The sequence below is a fragment of the Aegilops tauschii genome, chromosome 5 (assembly GCF_002575655.3).
Source record: "Aegilops tauschii subsp. strangulata cultivar AL8/78 chromosome 5, Aet v6.0, whole genome shotgun sequence".
Classification (NCBI taxonomy): Eukaryota; Viridiplantae; Streptophyta; class Magnoliopsida; order Poales; family Poaceae; genus Aegilops; species Aegilops tauschii.
In genome coordinates, this window is record NC_053039.3 from 56,804,091 (window position 1) to 56,810,295 (window position 6,205).

The 6,205-nt window shown below is 48.9% G+C and overlaps 1 long non-coding RNA gene across 1 annotated transcript; it reads right to left on the reverse strand.

Annotated features, from left to right (window-relative positions):
* Window positions 1-695: 695 nt before the first annotated feature.
* LOC123493851 (uncharacterized) lies at window positions 696-2,332 on the reverse strand. The gene is made up of 3 exons (XR_012183601.1): window positions 2,213-2,332; window positions 1,068-2,095; window positions 696-926 (listed from the first exon to the last, which is right to left on the reverse strand). It is a non-coding gene; the product is annotated as an uncharacterized lncRNA (long non-coding RNA).
* Between the last annotated feature and the right edge of the window lie 3,873 nt (window positions 2,333-6,205).

Sequence of the window (6,205 nt, forward strand, 5' to 3'; positions counted from 1 at the left end):
GCGACGCGGTCTGGTGGCAGGCGAGGTGCTGTCGGCCGGCAGCGGCGCGAGATGGGACGGGGCGGCGCGCGGAAGACGAGATCCCATGCAGCCGCATTGACCGCGAGCTGCCGCGTTGATCGCGGGCGAGTGGATAGACCACGATGGTAGGCGTGTGCGCAGTGGCCGGCCGGGTCGGTTGGACTAATAAATATCTACGCGTGGGCAGGCGGGATGACCAGACGAAAAAAATGGAACAACACTATGTGTATTTCTATACGTACACGACGCGGGCGGGCGGGTGGGCGGGCGTTCTCTTTTTCAAATAATCCCATCGCGCCCTTCGTTTTAAAGGGGTATCGGACAATCCTGACCATCCTTGTGTTGGAGGGGGTCTACCGAAGCAGAAGTGTAATAGTTATTTCACAGCTAGGTCAACCTTATGAGCAAAATTAAGCACTAGTACCGTTTTCTTGTCAAGCCTTAATACTTGGCTACAGGTAGCAAATGTTTGGGATCATTAATTTAACCAAGGTCACCAGCCATTACATACAGGCCCTCTAGCCTAGATAAATATAAGTTTCACCACAACCAAAATACAACTAATAGTCTAGATAAATATAAGTTATACATCACCAAAATATACAACTAGTTGCAGCTTCCAAAAGATGCCATGCAAGCAAGGTTAGAGGTTACAAACATTGCATGCTGGGAACATATAAGTAATAATAGGGTAACTCATGCATGCATGCATCCATCACAAACAAGATGGAGCTAGAGCGCAAAGCAGCATCTGGCATCGACGGCTTCCTCGTGATGTATGAACCGCGTGACACAGTCCACGGGGGTAACTCGCACTGGTTCCCTTTTCTTGCTGCTGGTTGTTGCTTTAGTCTTAACCTGGACAATGGTGATCTGTACATCATGCTTGGGCGGACGATATCCACCTAGCAGCATATACGTACGTACACATATGTTAGTACAGCAACACTATAGATATCTTCCATGAACTGACTGATCACAAAAACCATGCAATGCATGCACAAATGACATCAGAGATCGAGAGACAGAGAGTTACATATACTCACTTTGCAGTTGCACCACGTAAAACAAAATAGCACCAGAGTCCACATCTTTGCCAGCATAATCCAAGCACATGTCCTCACCCACACAATCATCCACAAGCCATGAGAATGGCAAAAGGATGGGCTCGCTGAGATACACAGAATGATCTTTATCAAGCAGCTGATAAGCGGCAAGCCCTCCATCTCTGCATGTGTAGATAAAGCCATCGACAGACACACATCTACCATTTAAATGGCACTTTGTAGGGCAAGTCCTTGGCAGGTCCTCTGCGAATGCTGCCCAAGGCATGACAACACGCCATTGCTTGGCACCCAGGTCAAACAAAAGACAGGAACCTGTGAGAGCATCACAGACTATAAAGGAATCGTCATTCACTGCTACATATCCAGATATCATAACCTTCCTGTGGAGAACATGCGACTGATCTGTCTTGCAACGCAGCCACGTGGTGGATCCATAACTGAACCTTGTCTGATGGAAAACTTTCAGAGTATCAGTAAGGGCAATGGTCACTCCACCAACTGTGATAAACAAAACAAAAGTATCAGCACTTGGCAGCCGCCGTACAGATAGACGATCCATAGCCATCGTACGGTCCTTGTTCAGACTAAACTCAAGCATGCCATCTCTTTTCCTCGAAACGGCGTGTATTTTTGAGCCACTGTGAAGGAAAAAGTGCCAATAGTCACCATCACCAACATATGCTGCAACATAACACGACGGTTGGAGAGGCTTGCCGTCGTCTCCTCCTCATTGCAACAGTGAAGTCTCATCCATGACGCCTGTATGGTAGATGACTAGTTCTGACCCAGCTTGGCAGATGATAAACAGATCTTTATTGATACTTGTTGTAGCAACCGGACGCCTTTCAAAAGGGACTCGGTGTTGCATTGAAGGACGGCCAACCAGCGTGCGGTGAGGCATTGCCGGCAAGGGCTGCTGTGACGGGAGAGAGCAGTCGCGGGCAACGTGACCTTTGGTGCCGCAGGAAAAGCAAAAGCTTGGACAGTCTTTCATTTCGAGAAACCGTCTGCAGCAAGAACCAAATTAAACATGTCATCACTCCACTCACCAAGAGAAACTCACTAAGAAAGATGTAATAAGCTAGGTTAAACATGAATCTAAATTAATTCAGATCAAGCAAGACCTGCAACAATCAAGCATCTTGGAGGGTTGGTCGACGTGTTGCTGGGAACAGCTGGTTAGATCCTTCTCTTGCCCTTCTTGGTGTTGCAGCAGCACCGGACAATCCTTGTCCTCGTACTCCCTAATTGATCCATGATTAGTTGACAGTAGACAACAAATACGTAAACAAGGCGACCAAATAAATAAATGGTCAAATAATCTGTGCGTGGAAAAAGTAAACTAGCTAGTTTGCTGCTTACTGTAGAAAGCAGAATTCCTGGTTCTCTCGATTGCGCTCCATGTCTACCCGGCGGAAAGAGGAATGCAGCACCTGTATTCCCCCCTGAGCTGGATCTTGGAGGTTGAAGGTGGTGACAATGGCATGTAGGTTGTCACACCGGCAATCTTCTAATTGTTGACGTGGTGCCAGGCTGATCCAGACGGAGCACATGAGCCGACCGTCGAGACGGGTGAGGAAGCCACACCCATGACATGAACTGTGAGGACATACAGAGTCGATGGTGATGGGCGGATCCAGCCTGAGCCTCCCCCTCCCCTGATCATCACCCTGATCCTGGTGTATGTAGCTGAGCTTGTAGGCATAGATGGTGTTCCCACGGAGCATGTAGATGGCATTGTCTTGCTCCATGTAGACGCCGCGGCCGACGATAGGGATGTAGTCTCGCGGCGGCCTTGTTTCGTCGGTGAGCACCGGGGTCCAGTCGCGGGAGCCGGAGCAAGGGGCGAAGGTGAAGAAGCCGCGGTCTTGCTTCAAGGAGACGAGGATGAGGGGGCCGGGGAGCACGGCGTAGCCCTGGAGGAACCCGCCGCCCAACCACCGGTACTTGTCCTTGTCGTGTTTGTGTTGGCCGACCTGCTCCCATTGGCCCACGCCCCCGCCCTCGGGGAGCGGATGCAGGGGTCGCATGAGGAGGCTCAACTTGCCGCCATATTCTACGATGGGGCATAGAGCAAAGATGTGGCCAGCGGCGGAGATGGGCATGCAGTTACGACTCCTCCCTGCTTGAATCTCCGGCGGGAAAGGAAGATGCTCCGGAGATGTGTCTGTCTGGGGCTGCTGCAGAGTTAGGTGCAGGGCATGGGGTTGCTTGCCGGCACCGTCGTCCTCCTGGCGCAGGACGCAGAGCGAGCGGCCGTCGGGAGGCAGGGCGGCGCTGGCGTCGAACCTGCGACCAGTCCGCGTCTTGATGTCGTGGAAAGCCTCGAGCGCGTCGTCGCTCCGGCCGAGGATCCGCCCGGACCGCGCCACGCGGAGGCGTTTGAGCCGTAGGACGGCGCCGTCCTTGAGGCCGACGAGCAGCGACCAGCCGGGCCGGTCCGGCGCCGGCACCGGCGGGGGTGGAAGAGTAGTCCGTCCCGGGGGCCACGCGGGGGATCCGGGGGGAGCAGAGACTACGCCAGCGGCACTCGCAATTGCGCAAACGGCACTCGGACTCACGCGCCAGCTTCCACTCCTCCGCCGTCTCCGTCTCCGCCGCCATCATCGACCGCAAGCCCTCCCCCTCCGCCTCCATCATCCTCCTAGGATTTGCTCTCGCTGGGGTTCGCTCGGGACTCGGGAGATCCGACTGGCTTTCAACGAGGGAAGTTGGGCTATGAGGGAGGACTAAACCTCATGGGCCGTTCGTTTTGGGGCAGTCTTTTGTTACAACATTTTTGGGCCCAACTTCTGTTACATCCATTGCTGCAAACTTTGTTGTCTCCATTCTTTTTTTTAACATAGTACAGACGCAAATGCTCATATATACGTGCATACACTCACCCCTATAAACATACACACGCACACTCTATCCCTATGAGGGTCTCCGAGAGACTGAGCCGGCATGTGAATCGTAGTCGCCGGGAACGTCTCCTCCCACTGAACGCGTATCGTCGGAAATCCTAAAATAAATTCAAGATAAATAGAAGCATCAGGATTTGAACCCTGGTGGGTTGGAGATACCACTGTCCTTCTAACCATCCAACCACAGGTTGGTTCGCTTTGTTGTCTTCATTCTTGATTTGTGTGGAAATAAGGGGCCATTGCGGTGCATTTGCACACGTGGACGTCATCAGATCATGGTTAATATTAGCACATCCGTCTGTTGGCTATAAGCCAGTGCCACGTCATTTTTAAAGCCTCCACATACAGTGGTTTGACTGTTAGACTGATTCTAATAAAGACTAGGACAATTAATATTTTCATGTGTACATCCTTTTATCTTTTAAATAACTAATGGTATGAGACTCTACGTGGTTAGGCAACGAGTTTAGGTGCAACTACTCAATTGCAAATCCTTTCTTGAATGATCTTGCAAGATAAGAGAAGATGGGTATGATATATTTTCTCGAGCCGGTGAAATTCTTTCCATTCAACCAAACTCCATTTCACTCTCTTAATTTCTTGTTTGCCCAAGGAGGAGCAAATCTTAAGCTTGGGGGAGTTGATGGCTCAAGAATTTGCGATGTTTTTCATAGTGGTTTCTATCTGGTTTCATCGGATTTTTGTGGTTCTTCAGATATTTCTAACACGAATCCAACAAAAGAGAGGAATAATAATGCCATTAGTGCTTTTGACCGTCCGTCGCTAATTTTACATAAGAATCCCTATTGTTTTAGGTATTCAACACGCAGTCCTCATAATAAGTCAACCCGAACCGGCACGGCCGAGAGAAAAGCAAGAAAAACAACCTCCCGCGTAACCCTGCCTCCCATTTTCCATCTCCACCTCCTGCCCCGCCTCGCCCCGCCTCACCATGCTCCATCGTGCGCCGCCACTACCCACCCCGTCGGCGCGCCTACCCCTATACGATCGGCTACACGCGGCCGAGCCCACCTTCTGGATCAGGTCAACGCGGTGGCCGGAGCGGTTGGGGGTGCTACTTGTAATCTTCGTTGGTTTTTCGAAGAGGAGAGGATGATGCAGCACAGTAGAGTAAGTATTTCCCTTGGTTGTGAAACCAAGGTTATCAATGTAGTAGGAGAACCAAGCAACACTACGTAAACAACACCTACACACAAAACACAAACCCTCACACCCAACGCAAATAATAAAAATAACAATATGCAGCAATTTTTTTTTGGCATTTTTGAGTATAAAACCAAGCAATAGATCTTATGATAAAAGTAGACCCTGGAGGCCATAGTGTTCACTAGTGGCTTCTCTCATAAAAAATAGCATACGCGAAGGAAATATGCCCTAGAGGCAATAATAAAGTTGTTATTTATATTTTCTTATATCATGATAAATGTTTATTATTCATGCTAGAATTGTATTAACCGAAAACTTGATACATGTGTGGATACATAGACAAACAGAGTGTCACTAGTATGCCTCTACTTGACTAGCTCGTTGAATCAAGGATGGTTAAGTTTCCTAACCATAGACATGAGTTGTCATTTGATTAACGGGATCACATCATTAGAGAATGATGTGATTGACTTGACCCATTTTGTTAGCTTAGCATTTGATCTTTTAGTATATTGCTATTGCTTTCTTCATGACTTATACATGTTCCTATGACTATGAGATTATGCAACTCCCGGATACTGGAGGAACACTTTTGTGTGCTACCAAACGTCACAACATAACTGTGTGATTATAAAGGTGCTCTACAGGTGTCTCCGATGGTACTTATTGAGTTGGCATAGATCGAGATTAGGATTTGTCACTCCGATTGTCGGAGAGGTATCTCTGGCCCTCTCGGTAATGCAGATCACTATAAGCCTTGCAAGCAATGTGACTAATGAGTTAGTTGCGGGATGATGCATTACAGAACGAGTAAAGAGACTTGTCGGTAACGAGATTGAACTAGGTATTGAGATACCGACGATCGAATCTCGGGCAAGTAACATACCGATGACAAAGGGAACAACCTATACTGTTATATTATGCGGTTTGACCAATAAAGATCTTCGTAGAATATGTGGGAGCCAATATGAACATCCAGGTTCCGCTATTGGTTATTGACCGGAGACGTGTCTCGGTCATGTCTACATAGTTCTCGAACCCGTA